Source organism: Phaenicophaeus curvirostris, chromosome 3 (genome assembly GCF_032191515.1).
Source record: "Phaenicophaeus curvirostris isolate KB17595 chromosome 3, BPBGC_Pcur_1.0, whole genome shotgun sequence".
NCBI lineage: Eukaryota > Metazoa > Chordata > Aves > Cuculiformes > Cuculidae > Phaenicophaeus > Phaenicophaeus curvirostris.
Window position 1 is genome coordinate 37535289 of NC_091394.1, and position 14692 is coordinate 37549980.

Here is a 14692-nt window from a genome sequence, read left to right on the forward strand (position 1 = left end):
CGAGGGAAAGTTGTAGTTTTCCACCTACTCCCCAGCCGCCCCCCACAACATCGCCTTCTTCGCCACAAAATGGCGACGCGCGGGGAACTACAACTCCCGGCGTGCCCCGCGCGCGACCGCCCCGACGTCCCCTGCCGGCAATTGGCTGCTGCGCGAGGGACGCTTGTCCTTCCTCCTTCCCCTCCCCTCCCCCCCCCCCAGCCTCTCCCGGTTGGTTTCTGGTCGTGTGTCTCGTGGGTTCCACCCCCCGGGGTTCTCGGTTGGGGGGGAGGTTATTGGGAATCCCTGCTTGGCAGGGAGGGAGGGAGGCAGGGAGAGAGGGAGTCATGGAATCACCAAGTTGGAAAAGACCTCTTGGATTATCAAGTCCAACCATTCCTATCCGCCACTAAACCATGTCCCTGAGCACCTGGAAGCCCAAGAGGGAAGGGGTCAAGGAGGCAGAGAGGGAGGCAGGCAGGGAAGGAGGGAGGGAGGCAAGGAGACAAGGAGAGGGATTCAAGGAGAGAAGGAGGCAGGCAGGGAAGGGAGGGGAGGAGGGAGTCATGGAATCACCACGTTGGAAAAGACCTCTTGGATCATCATGTCCAACTGTTCCTATCTGCCACTAAACCATGTCCCTGAGCACCTCAAAGTCCAGGAGGGAGGGAGTGAGTCAAGGAGGGAGGGGCAGAGGTAGGCAGGGAAGGAGGGAGAGAGGAAGGTAGGGAGGGAGTCAGAGAATCAAAGAATCACTAGATTGGAAAAGACCCACCAGATCGAGTCCAACCATTCCTATCAATCTCTAAACCATGCCCCTCAGCACCTCATCCACCGGTCCTTTAAACACTTACAGGGAAGGAGACTCAACCACCTCCCTGGGCAGCCTGTTCCAGTGCTCAATGACCCTTTCTGTGAAAAAAATGTCCAGCCTGAACCTCCCCTGCTGGAGCATGAGGCCATTTCCTCTTGTCCTGTCCCCTGTCACTTGGGAGAAGAGGCCAGCTCCCACCTCTCCACAACCTCCTTTCACATAGTTGTAGAGAGCAATAAGGTCTCCCCTCAGCCTCCTCTTTTCCAGGCTAAACAACCCCAGCTCTCTCAGCTGTTCCTCATAAGTCCTGTTCTCCAGCCCCCTCACCAGCTTTGTTGCTCTTCTCTGGACTCACTCCAGAGCCTCAACATCCTTCTTGTGGTGAGGGGCCCAGAACTGAACACAGGATTTAAGGAGCGGTCTCACCAGTGCAGAGGGAGAATAACCTCCCTGGACCTGCTGGTCACGCTGTTTCTGATACAAGCCAAGATGCCATTGGCCGTCTTGGCCACCTAAGTCAAGGGAGGCAGGGAGTCAAGGAGGGAGGTGGAGGGCGAGGAGGCAGAGAGGGAGTGAAGAAGGCAGAGAGGGAGGCAAGCAGGCAAGGAGTCAGACAGGCAGGAGCCCGGGATGAATCCGTGGGGTTGGACTGGGAAGTGGCGGCGTGGAGCTCTCGGCTGGGCTGTGCGAGGCTTCTTCGGTGCCTCAAAGGTGCCCCCGGGTCGCGTGTCTGCCCCGCGGAGAACAGCCTCTTCCTGCGGGGATCCGGGCTGCCCCGAGGCTGCGGAGCCGCGTCCCGCCGCGGGGTCACCGCCCGGTCCAGCACCCGTGGGACCTGGAAACCTGATGTAAGTACAGAAACCAGGAGCTCAAACACTCGTGGGTTCCCCTACCCCGCGTTTGAACACTCGTGGGTTTAGTGTTTTTCCTTGCCCCAGTAAAAAAAAAAACAAAGAAACAAACAAACCAGGAAACTGTGTGCGAAGTGGAAGCTGCATCCTCAAAAGAAAATACAACAGTTCTGATGGATTACATCTCTTCCAGGGGTAGGGAGGAAGGAAGGAGAGTAATTGATGATGTCCCTGGTGAGGTATCACCGCACTCAGTGGATGTTTGTGCTTTTCTGCTCAGTGCAGACTGTGGGGCGACACCTCTATGGCGATGCAGACGTTTATGTCGCACTTCAGGGATTTTAGCCTGTCTTCAAGATAAAGTTTATGTTCAATTCCATCCTGGAGAGTATTATCCCTGCTCTGTAGGGCAAAAGCTTTTGCTTAATGCTCTTTAGAGCAGGAGACGCAGGACACCCTAGAATCTCAGTAATGGGTTCTTAGTCTTCTGTCTTTACTGTGAGGCCATCCTTCCTCACATACACGGTGCTCTCCCTCCACCCTAGAAATATAATGCAAATCATGCTTAAGACACTAAATTGAAGAAATCAAATTATAATTTCTTCATTTTCCCTTCACTTCTTTGTGCTTACTGCCAATTATTTTGGAGCTGCTCCCTCCCCCAGTCTTGTTTGGTGAAACATCAAACTGAGAAAATTGTATGTAGTTGGCCTCATCCGACATCAAGCTTTCATAGTAATACTACTTGTGATTAAATTACTCTTTTGAAGCCTTTTATTTGGGCCTCCTTGGGAAAATACTTCTCATTTCTTAGTGTAATATTTCTGTCCCTTTAAATTGGAAAGACGCACATTTGTTTTAGGACTGTTTAACTTTCTGCCCTTACTTATTTTTATTAAGGTGTTTATGTAGCTTGGAAGTCTAGGACATACTTGGAAGAAAACACCATTGTCTCAGATTTTCTTCAATTAGTAATGATGAGTCTGTGACACTCTCTTTGTCTTTCCAGGAGACATTTTGGAAAGCCAGAAGAGTCAAAGAAAGTCATTCACGTATTTTTAAGTCAACAGTTGAGCAAAAGGTTCTTGCAGCAAACCTACCTGGCTTTTCTCAAGTAATATAAGGTAGTAAAAACAACAATTTTCCCCTCTTGCTTTGGAGATTACTTCCCGTGTGTGCTTAAGTCTTGGTGTCTCGGTGTTGCTATGTTTGCTACTGGCTTTTGTGCCGTGTGTTGAACAAGAGCTTACTGTCAGTGCAAACTAATGAATTTTCTTCTTGATGCTGGGTGGCAGAAACCTCTTCCATAGATCCATGGCTGCGTTTACATTTGTGTCCTGTTATACAGAGCATCGTGTTATGTATATGTTGCATATCGTGTATCTGTGGTGGATCTTGCCTTTCAGTTTTAGCTTGCATGTGTTTTGGAGACTGATCTTTTAAATACTGAAACTAAATGAATTTACATATTTAATTAAACGCTGATACAGTAGCAGTTAGTGTTACGATAGCAGTATTGAGATCAAGTGTTTGCCATTGCATTTGATCACATTTTTTCCTAATATTATAGTGAGCTTCATCCTGACTTATTCCAATTTTATTTTACCTTGGAAATGTTTGAGAAATCACCTTAGCCTGGTAGAATTTTCTTGTTTACATCTCATTCAGTTCTTCATTGTACATAATTCTTCTACAAGGAATTACACAGATTTATACAGGAACCCCAAAGCTGCATGTATGTGTTCTACTGTTAGTTTTTAGCACTGTCCAGAGTCAACCTTCCCAACAATTCACACAGGCCAAAACAGGCTCAGTGGTCTGCCGCATGATACTGTTGTTCAAAAAGCTTCAATGAGGTTCTTTTTAAGGGAATGATGATATTGTGGGTTATTTCTTTGCACAAGAATAGCACATTTAATATATTGCATATTGGACTTGTGTATATTAGACATCCTAGATATAGTTATCCCTGAGCAAGAGGTGAAGTATTGTCGCTTTCTAGCACTTAAGGTAATTGTCTAGTAGATGGTTCCAGTCAAAAGTGAGAGGAAGCCTTTTTAAGAAGGAACCTTGATGATATTTCTCCAGTGACTAGAGCTTTCATAATACTTGTCTACTTCATATTTCAATGCAAATAAAATCTCTTTGAGGTTATAGGAAAAGAACATTCATTATAGCTGATTTATGTGTGGCTGTACTTTTTTAATCAGGGACTACTGCTTTTGATGCTCTCAAACTTGGAAGGCAGTTACATATGCAAAGTGTTTCATGTTGTCATCAAGAGTTCTGGGGCAAAATTTTCAGTAAGCCAGTGGGGAAGGTCCTGCTATGGTTGCTAGTCAAAACAAGTAAATACAAAAGAATATTTAGTTCGTAAGCAAAACTAGGATCAACTACAAAGCAAAGCACAGCCATTTCAGGTTTTTTTGCTGTTTCTTCTTTTTGGTCAAACAGATAAAACAATAGGCACAAGCAGTACTGGGAAGGCAGAAAGAACATGGGGTGAATTCATGAGCCATAATTCACCAGTCAGCAAACAAAAGGCATGATGCCAGACAAGTTCAGCCATAAAGGAGCCTTGTCTTGGGGGCAGGCTGTGATTGTTTGTGGACAGATGGCTGCTTACCAGTTCATAAAAGTAACTTCTGGATACATTTTCCTCAGCTGTGGCATATTTACCTGAATTATGTTTGCCTCAGAAAAGAGAAGATTAAGTTCTCTAGCATTGAATATGTTTTCTGCATCGGAAAGGATACAACTTTGATTTCCGAGATCTAATCTCTTTTGTGGATAAAGGCAAAAGGTTTTGTACACTGAGATGGATAAGAGTGGGAGAGGGTTGGTAGCTTCAGACTGCAGGATACAGAACTTCTAGCCCTAAAATCAGGCTGGTAATCTGCAGAGATGCAGCAATGCACAGGAAATTCACATTTATTGAGTTTTGAATGGCTTTCTAGAAGCCTGATACAGTAGGTGAAGAGACTATGAAAGTAGAACCCTGGGTTTGTAAAACCCAAATGCATACAGTAGCTTTTTGTGTCATGAACGTAAGCACCATTTATGTATAGCACATTTTGTTTCATGTTTGATAAGACAGAACTGTACCACAGGCAGCTGACTCTTTCTTTTAGCAGGTAAGAAGGATGTGGAGAGAGGCCATCAAGGAGAGGCCTCTGCCTATAGATACCTTGCTACTGACTTGTGTTGATGTCTAGACATTCTGGTTTCCATATCCCCTGACTTGAGTTCCCTTCTTCTTTCTCTCACATTTTACATCCCGTTTCTCCTATATTCCTATTCTGCTTTATTGTTTTGCATTGGTCTTAGAAGTCCCATATCACCTTACTATAGTATTGGAGTAGAATATTAGAGTTAAAATACATATCTAATGGAAAAACAGCTCCTGTTATGAATTAATCCCTTGCAGAACAGTGGAGTAGAACTTACTTTCATTTGTTCTCTCTGGGAAATAAAGATGTGAGTAGCCAGTTGCTAGCAGTCGGTTTGGCCGCTTCCCCACAACCCTTTTTGCTTGTTAAGTATATGCACAAATGTACAAGTTTGTGAAATATACACAGGAAATACAAATCTAATGACCGTGTAACATAGTAAGCTGGTGTACACACAAGGTGGTGACTCTGCATCTGGGCCTAAGGGTTTCTCAACAGGCAGCTGTCTTCATGAAGTTAAGCTCTACATGTGTAGTGGATTCTGTATCATGTGCACAAAGGGGATGGATTCACGCAGCGTAGATTTATGTCTGTGATTTAAAGTCCTCTGGGCAATTGAGACATGGTGCCTAGCATCTCCAGGATTGTTGAGGCAGCCTTACGTACACATGAAGACAGATACTACACAGATGGTCAGAGTGAAAGGATATTGAAATGGCTAAGTTAAGCACTCAAAAGTTAGAAAATGCCAGAATTAGGAAATGCTTATGCAATCTTAATTCCATCCATACATCTATATATTGCTTTGTAATAATCTTAAAATAGATTGCATACCTTTCCCCCCGACTCCATAGGGTGACTGGGTTTTAGTTAGTGTATTAAACGAGTCTACTCTGGGGATGAATTAGAGTCCATGCTGAAGCAGTGTTGTCTGTTGAACTTTTACCCTCCTGTGTTCCTATGAATGCAAGAAGGGAAGACATAATCTCATTGTTAAGGCAGCTGAATGTTGCTTTGGAGAAGTTGATTCTCTGCCAAGGAGTGTGATGCTGGATAAGCCATTTACATCAATCTTTTAATAGTGGCCAGGTCAGCACTACTAATTTGTACATAAATAGCTACAATTGTCAGGTGGGTGATGAGTTGTGACTTGTGACCATCATAGCTCTTTGATCCAAATCTCCTGGTGTGCACGATACTTTTTTCTCCACTTCAAAATGTAGAAGAGGAAATGGGGAAATAAATATGTCTGTGATTGCTAAAGTGTTCCTGTTGTAGCTCTTGTACTGTGTTCCTCATTTTACGGGTTCTCTTAGGACTACACGTGCATCTGCACCAGCGGCTGCTGGATACTGTATCCTTTGAACACACAAAAGAACATAGGATGGTTAGTACTAGGAAAAATTGAATTTTAGGCGCTTTGAGACTCTTCAGACCTTAATTTCTGACAGTTTACACTCTGTAAAATGGGGCTAATATGCCTTCAGACCACAGAACCGATGAAAATGTAGCGCTTGTGGACAGTCATGATGTTCTTGGAGTGAGCACTGCAGAAAAAGCAGCATCTCTTCATTTGGCTTATTGTCTGCTTTTTCTCTGCTGAATGTTATACTGTGTCAGCTGTTCTTTTATTCACATTTTATTTCACTGCTTTTTACAGCTGGGAATGTAAGGGTGCTTGTCCTTGCCACATTGTTTAGCATTTACTGCAGTTTGCTTAGTTGCCCTTCATCTGTTGAGAAGTAGGACTGTGGGACAGTAACCCCTGGGGCACACAGGCTTGAATGAAAACCCTTTAAAGCACACATGCTTGAATGGAAGTGATCAAATTGTTATGAACTTCTGGTTTTGGTTTCAGTGTAAGTTGCTGCACAAACTGTTATTTGGCATAAATTTGAACTATTTTAGTTGAGCTGGTAATTTTAACCAGTTCATTAAATTGAAGTAAGATGCTTTTATATTGGAAGAAGAGCTCCACATGGAAGAAGGGGGACAAGAGGGTGTTTTAGAGAGTGGAAGAGGGGGCTGAGATAAATACTCCATTCTGCCTTTCTTCCTTATGTTTGTCTAGTTGAAGTTTGTTTCTTCCTCCCTCTAATCTTCCCCCTGCAGCCTTATGAAGAGTGTAATGCTTACTTTGAGCCATGGGGGAGATCAGGCTTGTGGGACCAGCGCAGGCTAGGTTGCAATCAGAGCACAATGTTGGCTAAGTGGGCAAGGGAAGGATCTCTTCATGGCCCTTCTGTGGTGATAGACTGACCCAAACTGGTGTGGTACGCTGCAGCAGGTACCAAAGTGGCTGGAACACGGCAGTGTTTCTTTTCCTCAAGGGAGCCCATCATGGTCAGAGGACGCATGGGGCAGTGCTGGAGCAAAGGAGGAAGAGATCACTGCCTTGCTGGCATTTCGTTGTTGGCTAGGGGCGTGGGAAAGTGGGGAGAATTGAGAGGGGAAAGTGGAGGATGGGACTGGAGTTAGCATAGAAAGGCAGATAGGTAGTGAGAGAGGAGAAGGACTAGGGAAAGACACAGGGAACAGGTGTAGCCGGAAAGAGGCAAGAGCTAACTTCGCTGTAGAAGTTGTCTGGTGATTTTAGGGTGGGATGGGAAGAGGCAGCACAAATTTTTGTGCTCCAGGGTGTACTGGAGTCTGTAGAGGTACCCCACAAACCTGCCATTTATATGCCTGCCTTTCCTCTCTGTGCATCAGCTCAGTCTGGGCGTAGCATCTCCTCCAGGGCGATTTGCTTTAGCAGTAGGCAATGTGGAGGCCTTTCTAGGAAAGAAATAAGGTGGTCTAATTTGAGGTGGCTTCATTTGCAAAGAGAATGCATCTTGCTCTGATATGAGATGTAGCATGCTAAGGTTGTTCCCTACAGGCGGTAATGATGCTCCTCTCAAGCACGGAACATGCTCAGTTTTCCTATTGGAAAAAAAGCCCAGAGCTTGTTCCAGACGATGAGTACTGTGGAAAAGTGGTGAATCAGGCCTCGAGCTTGGCCCCGGCATTGGCAGAGTCATTGCTGCTGGCATCCAATTACTAGCCAAAGTTTAGCCATCATTTTGCTTTGTAACTGACCATAAATTTCACACGCTTGAAGCATCATTTATATTACAGCCAAGTAGAATTAATTTTGAGTGCAGTGAATGCTATGTTTTTAATAAAAGTTCATGTTTGTAAATAATGAAGTAACACACACATAGTGGTGACTCCTACAGTAAGGACAGAAACAGCTAATTATTGTAGTCATAAGGAAGCTCATCAGAAAATTCACTTTTTGATAAGAGCAAAGAAAAGGCCTGATCCTGGAGGCTGCTGCATGCTCTCAGCTCTGTTTGACTTTTGACCAGTTTTTGAGGTACTCCAGCACTGCACAGAGTCGAGACCCTGAAATCATTAAGCAAAGAGCAGAGTGTGGGAAATAAAGTACAAGAACAACTTGCTTGTTCTTAGTAATAGCTTTTGTAGCCCCAGACTTGCATATGTTTATTTCTTGTTTGTAGTAGCTGATTATAATAACTCCAGTGGTGGTCTTGTTCTTATTGAATTTGTAACATGTGCTGGCTTTGGATGTGCAGTTTCAAATGTGCGAGAGCCAGAATTTTTTCTCTTTAATTCCTGTTCAGTTCGTGCGATGTCTTCTGTCACTACAGTGCCCAAATAAACACAATTGATGGTATGAGTAAGTTGGTGTGAGAGGCTAAGATAAAACCCCATCTGTTTCTGAAGATATCGCCTGCTGCTATCAAGAGGTTCAGGGTACCAATTTTAAGCGTTACAAGGAGCTGTAGGACCTATGGTTTTGAATTGCTTTCCTGAAGAGAGGGTGGAAACGTACATGCCTGGCTATTTTAGGAACAGTTCTTTCTTGAATGCGCTTATGGTTTGTGAAATGCAAGCTCAGGGAGTATGGATACTAAAGCTGAATTGTTGTCCTTGATTATTTGTAGATTAATGATATTGGGCATGAGTGAGTTGTGGCAGTAGCTGCAGTAGGCTTAAAATATCCGCAACAACAGAGAAAGGGTGGCCCAACCAATTGCTGGTCATGCCATTATAATTCTTAAGGAATCCTGATAAAGCTTAAGATTTGCCTTCTTCACTGATACAGACACAACACAACAGGGAGGCAGTAGGCTTGCTCAAGTCACCAGTCAACCAGCTTTCATAATGTCTTCTGCTGACCTGTTCACAAAGACGTAGCTATGTGCCAAACTGTTTTATTTCAGGGCCCCAGTGGGCCCAGCCAGCTTACTGCCTAGCAGCTGCAGCAGGCTCTGTTCCTGCTTTTTGCGTGGACAGTGAAGAGATTGCTTGCTGGCCCACAACAGTGGTTCTCTGTAATAGGCTTGTGGAGAACCCTGTGCAAGAGGATCTGGTTTTTTTTTTGGTTATTTGTCGTATTAAAATTTGTGTATTAAGGCAAATATCCAGTCACAATGGAAGCATGTTTTTTGAAGCCTGTGTATTGCCAATAGAGCAGGGTAGAGCACTGATCAAGTTCTTGCTTCCCCAGGATCAGAAGTACACATGTAGCTCTGCAGGCTGCACGAGCAGCATCCTGGCATCTCCCCTGTTCCATCTTCCAGTTTGGCTCTGCTGGATCTGCTGTAGTGATGGCTCCCTGTGGCTCTGCAAGTGGCACAGTGAAGTGGGAGCTGCTCTGCCTGTGATGTTTCAAAACAACCTAAAAGTTAGTTCTATATTGGAGATTGCAAGGGCACCAAAGCTGGCTTTGAACAAACCAGTTTAAGTACCTCTGACAGTTTAGCTGATGAAATTGGCGGCTCATTTATGCCACTGAAAAGTATGATTGTTTGCCCTTATATAACTTCTTTGAGATGGTAAATTAGTGCAGAAAGCAAAGTCTGCCTCTAGTTCCCAAGGTGATCTAGCCAGCTTTGCAGCATACATGTACCCAGTCAGTTGTGTTCATTAATTAAAAAGTTCTCTAACTGCTTGTGTTGCCTGTAAATTAAAAATATGCTTGTTGTGTTGAGTTCTTATACCAGTCTCCCATCAGTTGACATAACATGATGACTGCAGCTGTAATGAAAAATGTGAGCAACTGCCCTAGTAGCCCATTCTAGTAAGTACGTGCCTGGCAATTTCTGTAGTCGTAGCATAAATCATAATATGTCCTTTTGCCTACATGGGCCATGAGATGGCTTGTCTTGTGAGCCACAGAAGATTAATTTTTAAAACAAGATAATCTTGTTTAGAATTTATGGCTTTTGGAACTGGAGCATCTCATCACTATGTAATTATACGTTTGTATGTTGTAGTTTCTTTGCATGGAGTGTAACACAAATAATCTCAGGCATTCTTAGCAAACAGTTCAGGACAAGGGAATTATGTAGATGAGGAAACAGCGTGGGAACCCACTTACCTACCAGTGAGTCAAAGACTGGAATTCCCTTTATAACCAGCAAAACTGTCTGGCAAGTTACATGCTTAGAGCTGCAGTGGTTTGGGTTTGTTGAAACAGTTCTCAGTGAGACTGATGTTATTCAGTTTCATGGTTAGGACTGGCTTTGGACAGCTGAGTGAAACAGATATTCCTAAGGAGAAGCATGAACTGAAGGTGTGAGGTTAAAACAAAATACTTTTGGCTGGCCTGGGGAGAGAGAAGCAGAGTGGTGTTTTTTCAGTCCTGTCTGTGAGATCAGTGTTCTAAGCCTTGGGCCACGTGTCATCAGGTCTCTGTCTACAGGGATGAGCATGTGTAGGTGCTAGTGTCCTTGTAGCCATAGCAGAGATTTCTTATTGGTTCATGACTTGGTTCACGAATGGAGTAGACACCGTTTGAACTGTTCTTTCTTCTGTATCTGTCAGTATTCCACCCTTGCTGGATACCCAGACCTGGCACCTGTGATCCAGTAACCCAGCTGGATGAACTGAGATTTCTGAAAGAGGGATTTAGGATGGATTTCCCTACTTAGGAGAATTCATCCATGTCCCATTACTCACTGTCCCCAGTGCTGAAGGTTGCTATGTTGCAGAGATGTTCTTGCAGAGGGCTCTTCCACTGGGACCTTCAGACTGCAAGTGAATGTCCCTGCAAAGGCCAGCTGTGGGGCCCATCAGCAGCCAGAGGCCTTGGTGTTTTCCACTCAGACTTTTGTGTTGCCACTGGGGAGAGAATTCGTCACCTCTTCTGTGACAGACATGTTTTGGGACAGAATGGATGTGCCTGATAAACAAGATGAGTTGGGTGATCGTCACCACATAAACTAAGTCAGAATGGCCAGCGGCTGAAGATTATTGTCTTTCACCACTTGCCCTCTGCCACCCATGTGTTTCTGGCTTGCCTTCTCCTATCTTGCATCCAGTCTGTCACCCTAAAAAAAAAGCTAGCTGAAGAGATCTGCACTACTGGTTATTTGATGTAGATTTTGTTAAATGCGCTGACACATATGTGTAGTTCTGGCTGGTGGTAACTGTGCATGAATAAACATCACTATCCATGGCTGTGATGTAGTATCAAGCTACTGTAGACACAAAGCATGCCTTTTAATAACCATGTATGGTGAAATAGTTATAAATGCATCACTATGCAGTGTAGACAGGGTCTGATATATCACTCATTTGTACATTTGTAATTAATTGTAAGAACAGGATTGTTCTTTGCATGTATTCTTTGCTGCCAAGCATGACAGAAGGCTGTAATGATCTTATACCTTAAGCTTGTAATAAAATATTGTTGGTAACCTAGCAAAGAAATTTCTTAATTATGTTTGCTATAGGAAATCCCGTAATGCTTTCTATTTTTTGTTGGGTTTTTTTTCCAGAATTCCTTAATAACTTTTACCTCTGAATATGATCAAACCCAAAATTTCTGATGTTTAAGAAACATTTCTGCATATTTTTTTCCATCTGGATATAATGGAGTGTAATTTAAGACTATAGGCAGATGAAGAGGTAAATGATGCATGTAATGATTGTTTTAACATTTACAAGAAAATAATTTATTTAAATTGGATTAAGCCTTAATATTATTACACTTTTCTACCTGATTTAACATGGGGGGGGAGAAATGGGAAGAATGCAATTTCATGGTAAAATGTTTTAAGTATTTAATATTTTCTTTTCTTTTCTTTTCTTTTTGATCATCCAGGCATCCTGCCCTGCAGCCATGTAAATTTTCCTACATACAAATATTCATCGCTATCTTTTACATTCCTCTGCTGACAGTGAAGGGGTCATTCTTAATCAAACTGATGGAGAAAACTGGACATAATCTTTACCTAGGATACCCACATTAATTCTACCAAAACAAGAGGTGGGGAACTGAGAAGAATAATCTGGTTTTGTATATTGCTGCTTTTAAATATTCCATTCATCATGTTGGTATCTCTAGTATCGTATTCAAAGTGAGCCAAAGAAATAAGTACCTGCTTAGGACACAAGACCTCAGGGTCTTGTGGCTTTTTTTCTGCTCCCAGCAGTTTTTCTTGTAGCCTAATTGTTTCTTCTGAGAATGGGTTTCTGAGTCCAAACTTTATCATCATCTAATTCTTTTTCCTGCTTCAGGAAAGGAATCAAGTGGGATAAATTCTGTGTCCACATGCTCCTCCAGCTTTGGGTCTTCTGATTGAAGTGTTTTGTTTATAATAGATGCTGTTTTGATGAGGAAAAAAACCCCGACCTACTATAGTCAAAGGAACTCCATTAGTGGCAGAACCAGAAAAGCCTGGTATTCCATAGGTCAGTATCTCATAGTTTCATGGAGAATTACAGCTGTCTCTTTTTTTCCCATAGCAGTATCATTTGTTAGATCTCTCTCCCATGTGGATTCTTTAATGTTTCGTAAAGTATAAATTCATGTTGCAACCTTTTTTTTTTTTTTTCCCAGTTCGGACACTTTTAGAATCTCTTTCTTCTCCTAGATTTTTTTTTTTTTAACAAAGAAGGCTGGAATTTTGAGACCTCTCTATTGATAGTGTATTTTAAAATTAAAAAATTAACTGGAAACCCGGTGTGTGACTACACAAACTTCAGTGTCCTAGCAAACCAAGCAAAATCGGTAGTATCTTGCTAAATACATTGCCTGGTCTTGTTCTGTGTTTAAGTTCATTCCTCCTGAGAGAAATAAGTTTGGATTACTAGTTAGTGCCATTCATCCAGTAGAGCTACTGTCATCAATGGAAGATGTTCTGGCTTTATGAAGCATCGAAGAATGATTATGTGAACTCCTATTAAAATGACAAATTTCCTTCCAGTTCCGTTTCCATTAGAGTCAATTTTAAGTCGCTCACTGCCTTCAAGAGGAGCTATATTTCCTTTTACAACTGTAATCAGTACTCAGAGGCTGGGGCAGTCTTATTGTCACCGAAGTGTCTGTTAATCACTGCTATGTAAACCAGAGATTTCTTCCCAATTACAACTGCAGTTCACAAAGATATTTGTGTGTGTGCGCGTGTGTGTGTAATCTTATATTTGTAAACTTGCCTGAAAGAAAGCTGAGGAGGGACTTTTTACAAGGGCATGTGGGACAGAATGAGAGGAAATGGCTTCAAATTGGAAGAGGGAAGATTTAGATTAGAAATTAGGAAGAAATTCTTCACCATGCGGGTGGTGAGGCACTGGAACAGGTTGCCCAGGGAAGCTGTGGACGCCCCATCCCTGAAGATGTTCAAGGCCAGGTTGGATGAGGCCTTGGGCAGCTGGATCTAGTGGGAGGTGTCCTTGCCCGCGGCAGGAGGGGTGGAACTGGATGATCTTTCAGGTCCCTTCCAACCTAAACCATTCTATGATTCCAATTACCTTTGTGTATTATGATGATATAATACACATGTGGTTCTATGATTCCATCTGTAACAGATTCTCTTTTACTTCTCAGATAGATGGAAAGTTAAATTCTAACACATTCTTAGAGTGTGCATGAGCTTCTGTTTACTTGGGAAGTGCGATATTAGTAGAGTACTTCTCATTTTAAAGTTTATGAATTTCTTTCTTCTCCTCCTTAATTCTTTGAAGTGTCAGTACTGAGAAAGATGAATCATTTATTAGTGGGAGGCCTGACACACGATGAAATCACTATCTGACACTTCAGTGACTTCCTATGTTGTACTGTGAACATTCAGCAAAGCACAGATGATGTGATGCTGCAGTTCTGTGGGTAGTCTTTTCTTCTTTCTGGTTTGTGTTTTTTGGGATTTTTTTTTTCAAATGGATAAAATGCTTTATCATCATAGTGTGTGAGAACTTCCCCATTTGGTGTGAATAGCCTTTGCCTATTATTAAGAGTGATTCAGAAGATCTGTTATAGGAAAAAAACAGAGCACATCTGCAACTGGCAAAGATCTTTGTTTCTCCTGAGAATTCATGAAAAAGCAGAACTCAATCCACTTTTCTTCTTGTGGGGGGGAGGAGTGGGAAGTAGATAGCATTCTTGGCTTGAGTGCTAATACAGTTTGGAGCATTCCCTTCTTGACAGAGCATGCAAATCTCCATTATATTACAAATTAAGTGCACCTAAGGGGCAGTTCTATGCTGGCCACTGTATTGATTACTCCCTGAACAGGGCAGTGATCTTGGGCCAGAAACATTTAGGGTATAAATTGGCACCTGAAAATAAAGCAATTGGCAAGAAACAACTGGCTGACAACAAGCCGAACAGTTTTACTTATTTAACCACAACAAAAAAAAAAAGTAGTTTTAGTTCTAGCATCTTCACTCCAGTAAGAAGTTCTGCAAGCATATAGGTTAGACTTCTATCTTTACTGAACTTACCCCTAACTGCATCTTTCTCTCCTGCCAGTATAAATGTTTTCTATTTGCTTCCAGCCCCTCCAGCAAACATCACAGTAGTTTCAAGCTATTAAGATATTTTCCTTACACACTTTGTAATATGAGCAATGTTACTCCTGCTTCTT

General features: G+C 42.7%; 1 long non-coding RNA gene across 3 annotated transcripts; it reads left to right on the forward strand.

Moving 5' to 3' along the window:
- The first annotated feature begins 1837 nt into the window (after positions 1 to 1837).
- On the forward strand, positions 1838 to 13177 carry LOC138718954 (uncharacterized). Of its 3 annotated transcripts, XR_011337167.1 has the most exons (4): positions 1838 to 1878; positions 2654 to 2768; positions 10794 to 10862; positions 11932 to 13177. It is a non-coding gene; the product is annotated as an uncharacterized lncRNA (long non-coding RNA). The 3 variants fall into 3 exon arrangements; XR_011337166.1 differs by lacking the exon at positions 10794 to 10862 and having other exon boundaries at positions 11932 to 12732; XR_011337168.1 differs by lacking the exons at positions 1838 to 1878; positions 2654 to 2768 and adding an exon at positions 9860 to 9903.
- Positions 13178 to 14692: the final 1515 nt, after the last annotated feature.